We start from the raw sequence: 18,670 nt of genomic DNA, 5'->3' as shown, positions 1-18,670 counted from the left end.
TATAGCATTTGAGTTGCTTATGCTATTTTATATAACATTTAGGTGCTTCAGATACAAAATTACTTTTATGCAACTGTTAATGAAAACTTAGGAAATGTTTTTTTCTCCTAAAATCTCAGGGCATTTGCCATTTTTGTTTTTTTTTCACAGGACACAAGTGCCCAAAGAGGGACAGGTGGTAACCCTATTTTGTATTATCCAGCCGCAGTATTGATCGTGTAAACCAGAAACTACGTCTTTATCGGCGTCACTCCTGAATAAAATGAAAATGGCAAATGCCCCGTAGTTTTTGTGAACTAGATGTGGAAATTATGACCTTTACTTGTTGCAGAAAGCAATGATTGTATGCACGCTGAATATGATAAAAAATTAATAACTATAATTCCATCATTTGTACTCGAGCAATAACTTCAACAGAAACAAGATCGTATTTCCCTAAAAGAACTAGAAATCTACCATAAGGTTATTCATACTGACTTCTTTTAACCGACAGTTAAAGGCGGAATGATTTAGTCGGCGCACGGAAGAACGGAATAGGCCACATTTCCGCTCCGATTATAGTTTGTTGTCTGCGCATGGTATAGTTCATCTGTAGTGGAATAATATGAAGAGAAGTAAATGATGAGGTGGGTTTACAGCTGTTTCTTCGTAGGAAGCCAAGTCACTTGATGTAGATTGAATTTTATTTTTAGATCTGAGTTTTTTAATCTGGAAGTTTAATCGGCGAGCCTGTATATTATTGGGTAAATGTGTTTTGAAAGTGAGAATTCATTTGATATGCTATATTCAGAATAGAGCAGTTGCAGTTCTCCTGTTGGATTTACTGGCATGTTATGAACGTATGAGTTACTTAATTCACTTGGTGTTTTTAATTTAGTTTTGAATAGGGTTGCCACCTTTTCAAATGCCCAAAGTGGGGCATTTTTGGTACAAATGTCAGATTTTGCAGGGCAAAACATACCCACGGCCAGTACAAAGGACAGAAAATCACTTTTTTGCTTAAATAAAAGTTTATTCTTGTAGCATTCTAGTTGCTTATTCTGTTTCTTACAACATTTAGGTGTTTCAGATACAGAATAACTGTGTTATGCAAGTATTATGTAAAATATAGGAAATATTTCTGTCCTAAAATCTTAGGATATTTGCCATTTTTTCAATTTTTATGCAGGACACAACTGCCAAAAGAGGGACTGTCCCTCGCAAAGTGGGACAGGTGGTAACCCTAGTTTTGAATTTAAAATGTGATATTTTTAAATAGTTGTTATTATGACATCTGGGAAAAACATTTGGTGGAAGGGTTGCTGACATGAAAGTGGGAGTAGCTCTGAAGTTAGTTTAAACAGGCAGTATAATCTGCTTTGTGGGTCAGTAATCGTTTATTTATTTCCAGTTTGATTACCGGGGAGGTCCACTGGGCTCAAAGAGCCCGTTTTCAGTTGAGGCCCGGGTTGAAAAGCTCCCTATTACATACAAGTAAACAAAAATGAAATTATACAAAGTAATGTGAAAAAGTACAAATGCATAATGGCAAGACAATTCTTAAACATATTTACAAAGTTGTTTGGAAACTATTTATACAATAATTAAGTTGGTAAAGGCAAGAGAATAGCATTTACTCAGTTAATAAGAGTTCACAATTATAGCGAAAATAGTTATTAGATGAAGGATAGAAATTTGAAGGTTGTAGTATATTAAGTTTTAGCAGAAATGGAAGAGATAAGGGTGGGAAGTACACTTAGTAGAGCATAGATTATAGTTTCTGGAGTATTCTTAGAGTGGGGGTTGAGTGATAGTAAACAGTATCAGCTAGTGTAGGTAGTAAAGATTAATTGTTCTCAGTAAGGGGGGATGAGGTCAAGGACTATATACAGTATTTACATTATATATACATTTAAGGAAGAACTGCCTAAGGTAAAAAAAACATTTGAGTTAGAGGATGGCAGAAGTATAGGAGGTCTTTAGATTTAGAGTGAGGTAGCTGTTTTGGAGGACAGCCTAGGGTGGAGGAATATGTAGAGAGGCAGCTGTTTAGGAGCACAGCCTGGGGTGGAGGAGTATGTAACGAAGTTGTATGAGGAAGCAAGCATAGATGAGTTTAAGCAGGTTAAGTAGGGAGAATAGAGTTACCTTTCCAATGTCGGGCAAGGTAGGAATGAAGCTGAGTTTTAAAGTATTCATAGTTTTCAGAGAGTCTAAGAGAAGAAGGGAGGGAGTTCCATCTTTTGGTTAAGGAAGAAGATAGAAGTTGACCAGCGGGACGTATAGGTTTGTATACGGAGGGGGATTCTGGTGTGCATATCTCAGGGCTCTGTGGGGGATGTAAAAGGGTAAGATGTTTGCTAGAGCAGGGCATAAAGTTGGTTTGAAAATTAGTTTGTGGGCAGTAGTGAGTTGAAGTCGAGTTGATTGGGAAGTTCTAGCCACTTTAACAGGTGGGGAGATGTGCAGTGGTGGGAGGAGTGATTAGCTTTTGTTGCGAATTTAGCAATTTTATTGTAACATGCTTCTAGTTTAGAAGCGATGGAAGAGGATAAGTTGGTAAGTAGGGGAGCACCATATAGAAGAGAAAGTAGTAAGTAGGTAGTGGCAATAGTTTGTCTGGTAGAAGAAGAGAGGAATTGGGAGTATCTATATAGCATGCCAAGTTTCTGGTGAGTTTTTTTTAATGTTTAGCTGAATGTGTGTGTTTTTAGGTGTTCATCTATGGTTACTCCAAGTTGTTTAGCAGAAGGGACAATTTCTATAGTGAAGTTAGTATGGCTAAAGATACTGAAAGATTGTCAAGGTGGATGGTTTTTGAGGGGGAGAAGAGAAGAATTTTGGCTTTATTAGCATTTAGGGAGAGATGATTTTGAAGTATCCAGTTTTTTGTAGTTAAAAAGGGCAATTGAGTTTGTGCTAGGAGGTCAGGGAGATTAGGAGCAGAGCAAACTAATGTTGAGTCGTCTGCGTATTGCACTATTTTAGTGCTAGGAATGGCACATGAAAATCATTAATAAATAATTGTTCTTAGACATGAATGCAGAACGTTTTTTCCTGCACAATTATTCCCTTCTCTTGGCCCACTCAAAATTAGAAATTGCATGCTTTTGATAATTCAGAGTAGGAGTGGAGTGTTGTACTGACATGCCTAGGGTTGCCACCTTTTCAACTGGCCAAAGTATGATATTTTATGCAGAAACGTCTGATTTTTGCAGGACAAACCATACCCACAGCCAGTACAAAGTAGTGAACTTAAACTTTGTTTTGACAAAAATAAAAGCATGTTGTTTAACATTTGAGTTGCTTATGCTGATTCATATAGTGTTTAAGTTCATAGGTTCATACTAGGCTATCTGCCCTAGGGCATTTATAAGCCTAGTCAGAATGTGTTTGGCTTTCGCCACCCATTTTAAATTTATTTTGCTATGCCCTTTTTCGAGGTTAGTATACTGTGCCTCTGTCTAACAGTGACACAGAAGTGATACCCGGGGTAAACCTACGATCTCCCATCCACTCATCAAGATTCCTCTTGAAGAGAGTCAATGAGGGACTCTGCCTAACCTGGACTGGGATTTTATTCCAGAGTGAAGGGAGCCTCTGGGTTATGAATCTGTCCCTCCAGCATGTCCTATTTATTTCAATGCTGAGGTTCAAGTCTCGAGCGCGTAGCTCGATGGGATTTGGATTTTCTGAGGTGCAGCATGTCCATTAATTCCGGGTTGGACATGGCTTTATACGTCAGCAGGCGGTATGCCACTGAGTAGAGCTGGAGTTTCTTTAACTGGGCAGCATATGGCATCTGTTTGAGCCCTTTGATCCTCTTGGTGAGGTACTTTTGGGGTCTTTCCAGTTGCTGCAGGTGTCTGGTAAGGTACATCCCAAAAGGGGCATTGTACTCAATTATGGGCCTGATGAGGAATGAGTAAAGAGGCACGATGACCTCCCCTGATCTAGATGTGAATCCCTTCATGATTAGGTGGGCTATATAAAATGTTTTTCTAACCACTTTGGCCACGTGGTTGTCAAATGAGAGATTGCTATCAACTTGGGTCCCCAGGTCCCTTATTACTTCTTCTGTACTTAATGGATTACCACCTATGTGGTAATTTGTGGGCACTTTGTTTTTGCCAAAGGGGATGACTATACACTTTTTGGCATTTAGCTTGAGGCCATGGCTCTGGCACCAGTTGTATGTTTCTATGAGTCCCTTTTGGAGGATGCTTGTGTCGGTTGGAGAGTCGATTATGGCGCCCAGTTTGCAGTCATCTTTGAACTTGGTCAGCCACAGTCCTTCCGTGTTGGCCTGTACCTCCGAGAAATATATACCGAACAAGAGAGGTTCCAGGAATGAGCCTTGTGGGACCCCACTTGTAACTGGTTTGGAGTCTAACATGGCTCCAGCAATTCTAACCATGTGGGTTCTGTCCTTGAGCCAGTGTGCAGTCCATCTAGTGACATAGGGGTTTATATTTAAGCTGGTGAGCTTATCTATAATGCCCGAGTGGGGTATTGTATCGAAGGCTTTTGCGAGGTCCAGGTAGGCTGTGTGGACCACCTTCCCCTCGTCGATGGCCTTGGTGACTGTTTCAAAGAAATCAACCAGGTTTAAGAGGCAGGATCTGCCCTTAACAAAGCCGAACTGGGTAGGATCCAAGTGTTTCAGATATACAGGAGTTTCTCACCAAGAACATTCAAGGTCACCAAAACATAACCTACATGAAAAGACTGAAAGCCCTCTCACTGTACTCTGTATCTTACAGGCTGCTGAGATGCGACTTGTGTCTGGCTTATAGAGCAGTGTCTGACCCTGCCCTAATGGAAATGCTGCACATCTGCAAATTGGATAACACCAATATGAAAGGAATGGATGTTCACAGAACCATATTAGCTATGTGTTAAGTGCTTCAGTCCAAAATAGAAGGACTTCATCAGAGTACCAAACACCAGTCCCTCTGCCTGAACTTACCTAATCCAAAAGGAATCAAGTTAAAATAATTATACAATTATTTAGTTAACATGATTGAAGGGCACACAACCTTATAGATATATTATATGAAAATAAAAGAATAAAGATAAAAAGGCAAGACAAGTATCTGTGCATATTTAAAAATATTGATCTGAAGTAGGCAGACTTCATTCGTCTGCAACCTGTGGGTATCGGATCCGACCTCGGATCCGAGCCGGCAATTCAAAAGCTTAGGCTCCGAGCTCCTAGCTCCTCCCTCTTACCCATAACCCCTTGCCAAGCCCTGACTGACCCCAGATTTCGTTTGCCGCTTTTCAAGTAGCTACGGAATTCCAGAGCTCCTGGCGTTGGTGAAAGATAAGAGATAGTTTTTGACTAAAAAAGTTTTCAAATTCTTTAATTTCTTTCTTGTTTCAGATAGTTTAGTGTGTGTTTAGGCTTTCCTCTCTCTTTTTGTTTAATTTTATCGGGTTTTGCGTAGTGTTTGTGTGTGTGTTGTGTGTTAGGCCTTAGGGTTACTATGTTGGAAGCCCATAAGGCTGTGTTTTCAAAATGTACCGAGTGTGGCCATAAGCTATCCCCAGCAGATGGCCACACTCGGTCATGCTTGGGGGTTGAACACCTGTCATCTGGTTGTACCATTTGTGCAGGGTTCAACCCCCGGGCTTTGAGGGAACGGAGGTCGAAGTTGGTGCTGGCGGGTCTTTTACCCCCAGATACCGCTTCGGCCTCTGCCCCTTCCACTCAGCAACCTGTTGCTGTGAGTTCTCCCCCTCCGGCTGGGACTCAACCTCCCTCAAAGTTGCCGGAGGGGAAGGATTCTTCTAAGGAAAGACAGAAGGAGAGGCACAGGGAGAAGCACCACAAGAGGAGAGCCGAAACTTCCAGTTCGGCTCCTCCGTCTGCGGGCCTCCCTGTGCCTTCTAGCTTTCCTCCTCCTCGGCTCCACTCCCCTCGGTTCTCTCCTGGACCCGAGGAGGAGGAGGCTAGCCCTTCCAGGAGGTCACCGAGGCGGCTCTCTAGGTCCGCTTCGGTGGCCTCCTCTAGATCAACCTTTTCTATGAGCGAAGCTGATATGGACTGGATGATGAGGAAATTCATCCGGGCCCAAATGCAAATGGGAGTGCTCCTAGCCCCCCCCCCATCCGGGAGGGGCTTCGACCCCTTTTTTCGCCCTCTTAGCTCCTTCTCCGACCCATACCACGGGTTCGGAGCTATCGGCGCCGTGCAGATTTGGATCCGGGGGTGGGTCGGATCCGATAGGTCGGCGCACCTCGGATCCGTCCCATCCCTTGAGTGCTTCGGGTACTTCGGACCCGACCTCGAGAGCCGAGCCTCGGATCCGAGGGAGCTGGTGTGTCTTCGGCTCCGTCCAGGTCGGAGCACACTGGTCTCGGGGATCCGGCGGTTTCGGCTCCGACTCCGATCCGCCGGATCCGAGTGGGGGTCGGCTCTCGGGGCTTAGAGAAGCTGGCTCCCCCTCGGCTTTCAACGTTATGGAAAGGGCACTGTCGACATCCGGACCCCCGGTCCCTGCCACGGCTCCATCCCGCACTCCATTGCAGTTGGGCCAGGCCCCCACCAGCCGGTCCCAGGGACAGCCCGCCTCGATGTCCCAAGTGGTTCCCTTGGAACATCCAACTGCTGAAGAGTACTCCTCGGACAGCCCCCCCGATGAAGTACCTCGGAAGCGTAAGTGCAAGAGGAGGCACATGGACTCCCCTGAGTCCGTCACTGAAGACACGGACTTGGATGAAGGGGAAGGCTCCCCTAGGTCACCCCCTGAGGACGTCTCATTTGGAGACATCATGGAGATGTTAAGGATCAGGGGGGGGTGGTCTGCCCCCAAGGCTTCTTCGGACGAGTCTGTGTTCTTGGAGGCATTCGAGGCGGGCCCTTCTACCTCTTGGGTGTCCCCTCCTGCTGACCCCCTGGTGGATCTTATATCCATCAGGGCGTGGAAGGATCCGGACACCATTGAGCCTATCCCTAAGCGCCCGGACCGCATTCTTTCTCCTCCATCAGACCGCACCCACTGGAGTAAGGGTCCCCCAGTAGATGCCATGATGATGGCTGCAGCCACAAAGAGGGAATTGGCCCAGGAGAGTCCCTCCGTCCATCCTCCGGGCAAGGAGTCCCGTTCGATGGATCGCATTGGGAAGCGAGTTTTAGTTCAGCGACCTTCTCCTTGAGAGCGCTGAACTACATGGCACATGTCATTAGGATGCAGCGGGATCTGATTAAAGAATACGCTGCATCTCCCGGAGTCCATCTCGGTGAGGATAAACAGGTTTACTCCACCCGAATGGCCACTCTCAGATCAGTATCCAATACATCTATGCGGCTGCTGTCTCATGCTACTGAGGGAGCCGCTAGAGCCAGCGGAGCAGGCCTAGTCATGAGGCGACAGGCCTGGCTCCGCCATTGTGATTTTGCAGAGCCCTTCAAGGCGACCTTCGCGAATGCCCCTTTCGATGGTTCCGCCTTGTTTGGCAAGACTGTTCGCGAGACATTAGTCCAGAGCGAAAAGGACGGGAAGACGCTGTCTGCCTTCGGAGTCCGCTTCTCAGCTCCCCAGAGGTCCTTCTCTAAGAACCAAAAGGGACAGAAGAAGATGTGGTTCCGGAAGTCGCAGCAGTCCCAACCTGCTCCGGATAACCAGTCCTTCCGTGGCAGAGGAGGACGGGGAGGTCGTCATGCCAGAGGCAGGGGGGTTCCTGGCAACTTTGGGTCCAGAGAACCCTTCTCTGAGAGACCCACGCAGCAGCCCTGAAGGGTTGCCCGGCTGTCCGTCTCTGGAGGCAGTCGGGGGGCGGTTTTCGATGCACCTGACTTCTTGGGAGTCCATAACAACAGACAGTTGGGTGCTTCGAGTTATATCCAGAGGATATTCAATACCCCTATTCAAGATTCCCAAATCTCGCAGCCTCCCAGATGTTCCACCCGACCAAAGGGAGGCGGCAGCTATCGAAATCGAGCAGCTGCTAGGAAAAAGAGCCATCCAGCGCGTCCCCCAGATCAAACCGGATTAGGGTTTTACTCCAGGTTCTTTTGGTGCCAAAGAAGACGGGGACTTAAGACCAATCTTAGACCTTTCCCAGTTGAACCTGTCAGTAACCAAACAAAAGTTCCGGATGGTCACCCTGCAATCTATACTCCCCTCTTGAGGGAGAACGACTGGATGTGTTCCATAGACCTCAAGGATGCGTACTACCACATTCGGATGGACAGACGATCCAGGAGGTTTCTTCGCTTCCGGCTGGGAGCCAGTCATTATCAGTTCAGGGTCCTCCCTTTGGTCTCACCTCAGCCCCAGGGTGTTTACCAAGGTGCTAGCGGTGGTAGCGGCCCACCTGAGGCTCCAGGGATTACAGGTCTTTCCGTACCTGGACGACTGGCTCCTTACGGCATCATCAAGGCATCTTCTGTGCTCAGCCAGGGATTACTTTCTTCAACTAGCACCAAGGCTGGGCATCACGATCAACTGGGAGAAATCTTTTCTGAATCCCACTCAAATTATAGATTTCATAGGAGGAAGACTAGACACCAGATCAATGCGAGCCTTCCTCACCCCAGACCGTATCGCCAGCCTGAAGTGTCATGTGACAGCGATCCTGCAACCATCTCCAACTGCAGCTTCGGTCCTGAGGGCCCTAGGTTCTATGGCGGCAGCTATCCCGCTTCTAATTCATGCCCGTTTACGCATGCGGGTTCTTCAATGGACCCTTCAAGTTCAGTGGTCTCCTCTTTGTTCGTCTCTAAATGCTCCGATTGCGGTCAGCAGAGCGTGCAGGGACTCCCTTCTGTGGTGGCTTCTTTCTCCGGAGCCCCTGCCAGGGAGACCTTTTTGCGCTGCATTTCCCCGAGCCACAGTGACCACGGACGCTTCTTGCCTCGGGTGGGGGGCGCATTCTGCGGGAAAGATTGTCCAAGGCACGTGGAATCCCACAGAGACGTCATTGCATATAAATGTCCTGGAAATGAGGGCGGTGCTCCTAGCGTTGCAAGCACTTCACCACGTTCTTCCTTCAGGGACTATTGCGATTCAGACAGACAACATGTCGGTAGTCTGGTATATCAACAAGCAGGGAGGAACCAGGTCTTACCCCCTTTGTCGAGAGGCCATGAGAGTCTGGGAATGGGCAATTTCCACCAAACGCTTTCTGGTAGCAACGCACATTCCGGGAAAGTCCAACATCCTTGCGGACAAGCTCAGTCGCACCATCCTTTCTCCACACGAGTGGTCCCTCAATCCTCAAGTAGCGAAGAAGATTTTTGCCGTTTGGGGGCAACCCTGTTGCGATCTTTTGCCTCTCCCTCAAACGCCAAATGCGACAATTTCTTCGCTCTGCTTCCCCACCAGGGGAGTTCGAGGATGCTCTGGTGCATGCTTGGCCTCCCGGTCTCCTTTATGCCTACCCTCCACTTCCTCTGATGCAGAGGCTTCTGCAGAAAGCCAACAGTTTGGGGAGCAGAATGATACTCATTGCCCCATTCTGGCCTCGACAGCCTTGGTTCCCCTTTGTATGGTCTCACAAAATCAATCCACCATGGATTCTGGATCCAATTTCGGATCTCATCTCTCACCCTCTGGGAATGTCAGTTCCCAATCTGCGGACCCTGAAGTTGACAGCTTGGCTGCTCCAGTTCCAACCTTAATTAGGACTCCCGGTATCTCTTCACCGGTCAAGGCCATTCTAGTGGCTGCTCATAAACCTTCCACCAGACAGGTTTATCGGAGTAAATGGAAGAGATTCTCTATATGGGCAGGACAGAGAACTTTGGATCCTTTCTCAGCACCTATGTCAGCGGTGCTGGATTTTCTAACAGACCTCTTTCATCAAGGGGCTAGTTCTTCCACGATTAAGGTACAATTGGCAGCTATCTCGCATTATCACATTGGTCATGACACAGCTCCCCTTATGACGGCGAAATTATGCAAAGCATTTCTCAAAGGAGTTTTTTTGTTAAGGCCTCCAGTCAAGGAGGTTGTACCGCCTTGGGACTTGTCTTTAGTCCTGCAGGCCCTTACTGCTCCTCCCTTTGAGCCTGCAGCTTCTTCTGATTTAAAATACCTTTCCTGGAAGACTGCCTTTCTGGTAGCTATCACTTCAGCCAGAAGGGTGTCTGAGCTTCAGGCTCTGTGTGTCAAACCGCCTTATCTTTCTTTCTACCCTGATAGGGTGTGCCTCAGGACCAATCCATCTTTTCTTCCGAAGGTCTCTTCTGAATCCAATATTAACCAGTCAATCAATTTGCGGTGTTTTTTCCCAAGTACTCAAACAAAGGAGAATACAAATTGCATTCCTTGGATGTTCATAGACAATTACGTTTTATATTAACAGAACAGCTGGCCACAGGAAATCAGATCAGCTGTTCGTCTCCTTTGCTAAATTTGCTCTGGGTAAAGCAGTATCTAAAGTCACTCTATCTAAATGGATTGCTAATTGTATTCTGCAGGCATATGACACTTCAGGCAGACCTGCTCCTCAGAGGGTTACGGCTCATTCTACTAGGGCAGTTTCTCGTCAGCCGCCTTTAAGTCCCGTGTTTCATTGGATGATATCTGCGGCAGCTACTTGGGCCTCGCCTCATACTTTTATTTCTCATTACAAGGTGGATGTTGTTTCTAGAGGAAGAGCATCCTTTGGCTCAGCGGTGCTCCGGAACATCCTTCCATGATGGCCGCCCAAGATTCAGGTAGCTAGGGACTCTGTCCCACAGGTTGCAGACGAATGAAGTCTGCCTACTTCAGATTTAGAAGTTATGTACTCACCATAACGTTCCATCTGAGTAGGTGACTTCATTCGGATGCAACCATCCCCCCCTCCATCCCCCTGACCTTTATAGAGCGAGTATTTATGCTGTTTTAGTGTACTGTTGTCAGTATTTTGAGGCAAACTCAATCTGAGGTCAGTCAGGGCTTGGCAAGGGGTTATGGGTAAGAGGGAGGAGCTAGGAGCTCGGAGCCTAAGCTTTTGAATTGCCGGCTCGGATCCGAGGTCGGATCCGATACCCACAGGTTGCATCCGAATGAAGTCACCTACTCAGATGGAACGTTATGGTGAGTACATAACTTCTAATTCACGTAAAACCATTAAATAGTAGAATTTTTTAAATAGCAGAAGCTGCCTTTAAGTACACTGATAATCGAGACTGTCTCGTTCAGTCCTGGGTAAATAGTGAAATTACAATTCACTTACCACCTTAACTCTTTATATTCAAGAAAATCATCAGATGGGCTCCCTCGTTGCCCCATATCTACATGGTCAACAACATAAAATTTAAATGAATAATTGCAGTATTTCTTTGTTTGTAGGGAATATTTTTCTCATTGTGTTTTGAAATGTCATAGCAGTGCAGATAATTCTGGACTGCAAGGCATATTTTGTTTTACCAATATAAAAACTTTTACATGATTGCCACATGTAACACCTTTACTGATGAAGTAATATCTCTGCCTCAGTTTAATTTCCCCAAAATTCTCTAGCCAAAAACTAGACCCTTTCAGAATGTACTGGCATTTTGTACAGTGACCACACCTAACTGTCTACCATTAATTGTAGGGGGTTTTACTCTTTCAAGCAACCCTTTAAAGTAAATATCATTTTTGTATACTATGTGGGGTCCATCATCTAAAATCTCAGTGTAATCCGAATCTATACTAAGGGTATTCCAGTTCTTTCAAACTATGAACTGAATGTTGTAGATGTGGGTGTTAAAGGGCAGAATCAATGCTCTCTGAAATCTATTTTGTTCTTGACCATTCCCCCTTCTTGAAGTCCCATTCTCTATTGAGGTTGTTACCCCCAATAATGGACAAAAATGCTTGTATGATCTTTTTATTTTGACCTGTTTTAAGGTGTCCAAAAGAAATGCATCAGGATAACCCCTGCTTAATAACATATGCATTATTTTCTTACATTCTTCCAGGAATCCAACCTCGTCGGATACCGTATGGGCTAACCTGACACACTGACCCTTAACCAGGAGCTTTTTTTATGGAGGGGTGCCAGCTACTAAAGTGTAGTAGAGTTTGAGTATATCATTTTTCTGTAGCTGGCAGATTCAAACTTCCTCGGATTTTTATTTTTAAAAATTGCGCCATTAAGATAATTGACGCACTCTACTTGGACATTCATGGTGAACTTAAGAAAGTCTGTTGTACTGTTTAAAAATTGAAAAAAATGACCCACTCTATCCTCAGTGTGGTTCCAAAAAGAATGCCTGTATAAAGACCAACAATTTCTAAATTCCAATTTTAAACACAATATTATCCTCCCTGAAAGCTAAGACAGTGTTTGCAAAGACAGTGGCACAAGCTGCACCCATTGCTACACCCCTTCTCTGTCTAAATAACTGATTTTCAAATGTGATGAAATTATTCTCAAGAACAGCTTCCATCATGGTTCTGAGGGTAAGAATTCTAGTGTGGTTAAGATCAGAGTTAAAACATAGATACTCATAAAACCATTTGATCCAAACATCATGAGGGATAACGGAGAAAAGATCTTGAATGTTAATGGTGACAAAGATTGAACTATCTGTGTATAGATCTTTAGAGACTTTTGATAGAAAGTCCCATGAGTCTTTAAAAAAAGTACACATTACCCTCTTGGTAGTGTGGTCAATGAACTTAGCTAAAGGAAAAATCTTGGAAGCTTTTGCATCCACGCTGGGCTGTAGGGGAGGGTCAGGTAAGTTCTTATGAATCTTCGGAATCCCAAAGATAGTAGGAACCTTAGGAACGGGGTACATGCAAGTAGCCGTATTTAATTACACTTATTTGTTCATTGACTAGTAGAACTTCCAACATTAGATCAATACGGTGATAAGCAATGTTCATCTGATTTAAAGAACTTTCCTTATTTGTATTTTTATATGCATTTTATTAATGTAGTTATTTGTGCCCGTAATGACAAGGCCTCCACCCTTATTTGATTTCATCACCCAAACATATTTTTTTGTTAATTACATCCATCAGTAGGTTCCAGTCAGCCAAATTTAAGTTGAAACAAGATTTATTGTAATTAGGGGTGCTTAACAATTGCTTAATATCAAACTCCGAAAATCAAATGGGACAAGAGACACTTGCTCCAGGTATCTCAACCTAGCCTGTGACATTAACAGAACATGCTGGATAGACAGATATATCTCCCAGAAGTTGTCACTCCTCTGGAATAAACTCAAAGTCATGTGAAGCAGAGCTTCTCAATAACCATATTCAAGTTCAACCTAGACAGTTGGATGGGAGAACGCAAATTCACCCCGGGGATGACACCTATGTCCCTCATGGACAGGGGCAATTAGTGCTGATCATAGACTCGCTATGTGAATAAAAAACATATAATCAAGGTCTGTTGGGGAATACAGGTATAACTTGGTTAGGCTTGTAAAGGCCCTAGGGCCATTAGCCTAGTAACCTTTTATGAACCTATGAATTGTTTTATGCAACTACTAATGAAAACTTAGGAAATATTTTTTGTTCTAAAACCTCAGGACTTTTATATTTTTCTCTTTTTCTTCCCACAGGGTGTAACTTTTCAAAAATGAAACCTCCAGTCCAAAGGGGGACGGGTAGTAACCCTAGGCATGCTAGAGGTGTTAATTTGTGCATTTGATCTGAGTAAACTACTAGTAATGTGCCCACATATGTGATGCACAGTTCTTTAGCAGAAGTATGCAAAATCTAGATTTACAGAGACTTGTTTTTTTTGGACTGGGTTATACAGTGGATATAAAAAGTGTACACACCCCTGTTAAAATGCCAGGTTTTTTGTGATATAAAAAAAATGAGACCACAGTAAATCATTTCAAAACTTTTCACACCTTTAATGTGACCTGTAACCTGTACAATTCGATTGAAAAACAAATATTTTAGGGGAATGTATGTATATGTATATATATATATATATATATATATATATATATATAAACGTGAAATAAGCTGGTTGCATAAGTGTGCACACCCTTAAACTTTGTTGTGTGTGCACACCCTTAAACTAATACTTTGTTGAAGCACCTTTTGATTTAATTACAGCATTTAGTCTTCTTGGGTACATACTTGCTGTCAATTAAAGAGACTGTGATTAACCCCATATAAAGTTCAGCTGTCCTAGAAGGATTTTCTTGACATTTACTCAGTTGCCTGCTACAGCAAAAGCCATTGTTTGCTGAGAGTTTACAAACCATCAAAGGGATCCATGGAACACAGTGAAGACAGTCATCAAAAAGTAGAGAAAATATGGGACAACAGTGATGTTGCAAAGAACTGGACGCCCCTCCAAAACTGATGAAAAGACAAGATGAAAACTGGTCAGGGAGGCTGCCAAGAGACCTACAGCAACACTGAAGGAGCTCCAGGAATTTCTGGCAAGTACTGGTTGTGTACTACATGTGTCAACAATCTCCCGTTTTCTCCATATGTCTGGGCTATGGGGTAGGGTGGCAAGATGGAAGCCTTTTTCGTACACAGAAAAACATCCAGGCCTGGCTAAAATTTGCAAAACAATCATCAAGTCTCCCAAAAGTATGTGGGGAAAATGTGTTATGGTCTGATGACACCAAGGTTGAACTTTCTGGCCACAATTCCAAAAGGTACGTTTGGCGCAAAAACAACACACTGCATCACCAAAATAACACCATCCCCATGGTGAAGCATGGTGGTGGCAGTGTCATGCTTTGGGGTTTCTTTTCTTCAGTTAGAACTGGGGCTTTAGTCAAGGTGGACGGAATTATGAACAGTTCCAAATACCAGTCAATTTTGGCCCAAAACCTCCAGGTGTCTGCTAGAAAGCTGAAGCTGAAGATGAAGAGGAATTTCACCTTTCAAAACGACAATGACCCAAGTATACATCCAAATCAACAAAAGAATGGCTTCACTAGAAGAAAATTAAAGTTTTGGAATGCTCCAGCCAGATCCCAGACCTAAATTCAATAGAAAATCTGTGGGGTGACCTGAAGAGGGCTGTGCACAAGAGATGTCCTCGCAGTCTGACAGATTTGGAGTGCTTTTGCAAGGAAGAGTGGGCAAATATTGCCAAGTCAAGATGTGCCATGCTGATAGACACCTACCCAAGAAGCCTGAATGCTGTAATTAAATCAAAATGTGCTTCAACAAAGTATTAGTTTAAGGGAGTGCACACTTATGCAACTAGCTTATTGTGCATTTTTATATTTTGTCCCCTAACAGATTTGTTTGTTTTTCAAATGGATTTTACATGTTATAGGTCACATTAAAGGTGGGAAAATTTTTGAAATGATTTGTTGTGGTCTCATTTTTTTACATCACAAAAAACTGGTATTTTAAAAGGGGTGTGTACACTTTTTATATCCACTGAATGTGGCCAAGATGTACTTCTCATTTCCTTGTGGGTCTATTATGCAAATCCTTTAGTATATCAGATTTCAGTAATTTGGGTAACTGTAAAGCATTCTGTTCATTGGTCAGTGTTGTTTAAATTTTCTGCCTTCTTACTCCTTGTCTATCACATTGAAACTTTGCCGATTTACTGTTTTTCAGAGACCATTTAAATTAATTTATCTCACCCATGATCTGTAATGTAGAGAATGGAGTCATGATTGTGACCCTACACAACCTGAGAGCATCTAGCATCTTGGTCCCTGAGGAGTTGAGAAAGATGTGGTAGGAAGGAGTGGCACTTTGTCAGCTTGCCCATTCAACGAGAAAAGGGTGGGATTTCTCTCTGCCAGTTTTCCACTCCACCAGTGATAGGGACATGCCATTATTTAGAGACAAGGCTACTATTATAAATTCAGTATTAAATAGTAAAGCTAGAGCTGATTGTACTTGCAGTGATGCACTCAAAATCACCTTTATACAGTTAAGCCATCCCAAAAAATCTGTTATGTACACTGTGGCATGTGTAATGCTGCACACTGCATTTCAACTTCCTCCTCGTAAACCAAGTATGGCCATGATTGTCCTAACTGGGGGTAGCACTAGGACACACTAAGTAGCAGCAGTAGTGGAAAGCATCAGTTTCTTATCTGGGAAGTACACAATGAAGAGGGTGTCGAAAAGTTATTAAACAAGTAACAAAATCATTTATCTTGTTTTCATAAGCCCAAATATAAACAAGTGCAGGTCATAATATCCGAATTTTGCAATGTATTTTAAATGTTATTAATAATACTGTCTTGGGTATGTTTTTGGTTTCATTAGTTACAATACTGTTTCAGATGGTTCTGTTCTAAATCATCCAGTGACACTGCTGGCTGGTCAGGTGTGTTTGAAGTAATACACCTGTACTTTACATGAAACCAGAGGGAATCTTTAAGCGAGAACTTAAGGCTACAATAAAGTTATAGGATATGGTTAGGGACATACAATCTGCAGGTGGTGATGGTGGATAGTACTCAGACCTAGGTATTCAGGTTTAGAGTTTTTGGTTCCACAGAGTAACTAATATCTTAGATATCATTTGACAAGTATAGTAATAGGATACTGTTTGGATTTGTGTACATAATTTTGACACCATTATTTACGCAGTTTAAAATATATGCCAGTTTTTATTGTTTCAATATTGTTATCTCCCAAGGGGCATAAAAAAGTCTTAATAAACCATTGCAGAACATTAAAATGCTGTGTTACTTAAATCCTCAGCTTAACTAGCATTGTCACAGAGCTTTATTGATTATTATATCGATTACCAAATTGATTTCGATGGCCACCTTTTTTGGAGACGAGAAACTTGCCTCTGTCCAAAGATACTCCATTTGTCCTATACTTTATTTTTGTGATTAAATATAATATCCCTTCACCTTTTGTACTAGCTCTGCCATGTTCCTAAATTAATCTTACTCCTTTTTCATTAATTCTCCTCCAGAAGTATATTCTCGTTATTGCATACTTTACTGCAAGCTGTCCCAGCTGATACCAGCCTCCTCCTTCCGTTAACCATCCATGCTACCCTCTCTCTCTATGATGTTATCCTGATTTCATCACAGAAAGAGCACCTTGAGAAAAAGACACATCTGTTAGAATTTTGTAACTGTCAGTACTTCAATCAGAAAATTGTGTATTTCAAATAACTACTACTTTCTTGTAACTTCATAGTCTACTGTCAAGAAAGTAGTTGATATGTTGCAAGTACTGCGTTATTGCCTTGAGAAAGGAGAATGAGGTGATGAAGACTTTTATGGGTCTGTGTCTGTAAGTAGAGAGGAAGGCGAATACTTGACAAGTTTTTCTACCTTTGCTTACTCCTTACCCATCACTGAACCCTGCCCTTAATGGAGTGTTTGCTTCTTACTGGCTTAGTTTGGCCTGCTTTTGATGAAATAACTTACTGAGCTACCTAATGATATTTATGATTCTGGCAGAAAACTGGCCAGACTTTCTGAGATTAATGTCAAATGGCACTAAGAAGATTTTCAGTGCAACAAAAGCACATTGTACTCTTTATATTTCGGACATCATGTCGCAGTTCTTTTTCAGCAGCTCATAATTTATTTATTTTTTTCAACCCCCCCCCCCCACTTCTCCTGCCACATTTGCATGCTTGATTAATCTTACCAGACTTATTTATCTGTTCAGCAGGAGCATAACTGTTATACTTCTTCAGTTCAATTTATGCTTCTGTAATTTCTCTTGTTAATGTCTGCTTATTGTTTATTTTTTTTTGGTTCATAAGTCGGTTCTGAAATATTTATTTGTATGTACTGTGCTTCCATTGATATTGCATGTATTTATCTTGGATGTTTCCTTATTTTATAGTATTAGCTTTTACTATTAATGCTCCAGTTTACATCACTTTTTATGTAGATAGGTGTGTGACACCTGTGTGTGTGTGTGTGTGTGTGTGTGTGTGTGTGTGTGTGTGTGTGTAATAAAAATATATATCTGTAAGACAAACTTCATAACAGAACCGATTATAACTTTGTAGTGCTTTTGTTCAGTTTAGTAACGGACTTCTTCAGCTGAACCCAACTCAAACGTCTTGGGGAAAATTTTAAGATCTTAGCGATAAAACACATATTAGCCCACAAATATGTTATCAATAGCCAAAGTAAACATCCAAATAATCTAAAGATTTGGGAACAAATTTTCAACATTATAATAGCTTAATGCACCGAAATCAGGAAACCCCATTATTTTATTTTATACTATAAAGTATAACCTTTGTAAGAACCACACTATTTCAAGATATTATCTTTGCACAGAAGAATTTTTATAGATATATTATTTAAATGGTGAAAGCATTCATGTAAATAATGTATATATTTTGTTATAATGTTGATAGAAGTTGTTTGGAAATTATCTATGTATTTTTCTGTTAAGAGTTTGTATGAACAAGAGAAAAATAATAAAGAATTATTATTGAAAAAAAGAAACAGCTTGCTGTAGGGTATATATATATATATATATATATATATATATATATATATATATATTGTTAGTATTTTTAATTAAACTATCAAAAAAGACCACCACAATTTTAAAAAAGCATGACTTCACCTCTGGTCATACCATTTCAAGGCACACTTTATACTGAGATTATCATTTAATCCCAGAAGGACGTCATCTCTTAAAAACAGCTGTCATCTGATCTTAACTCATACTATGCTTCGCTATACCATTTTTAACATCCCTCCCTATTTTTTTATAGCACCGATGTATTCTTTAATTCTGTTCTGCAATCTTCTAGTAGTTTTACCTACATAAAGGCAGGTGCAGACTTCACAAAAACCTAAGTAAAT

The 18,670-nt window shown here is 42.4% G+C and overlaps 1 protein-coding gene across 1 annotated transcript in view; it reads left to right on the top strand.

Moving 5' to 3' along the window:
* The first annotated feature begins 377 nt into the window (after positions 1 to 377).
* Positions 378 to 18,670, top strand: part of PCID2 (PCI domain containing 2) — a 593,048-nt gene continuing 574,755 nt past the window's right edge. The window contains exon 1 of the mRNA XM_044071205.1: positions 378 to 626. The gene's annotated coding sequence lies outside the window, so the exon portion shown is untranslated. The remainder of the gene's footprint in view (positions 627 to 18,670) is intronic.

Source organism: Protopterus annectens, chromosome 5.part0 (assembly GCF_019279795.1).
Source record: "Protopterus annectens isolate FY-2018-M chromosome 5.part0, PAN1.0, whole genome shotgun sequence".
Taxonomy (NCBI): Eukaryota; Metazoa; Chordata; order Ceratodontiformes; family Protopteridae; genus Protopterus; species Protopterus annectens.
The sequence above is the reverse complement of the archived record's forward strand: the minus strand, read 5'-3'. Positions and strand labels throughout refer to the sequence as shown.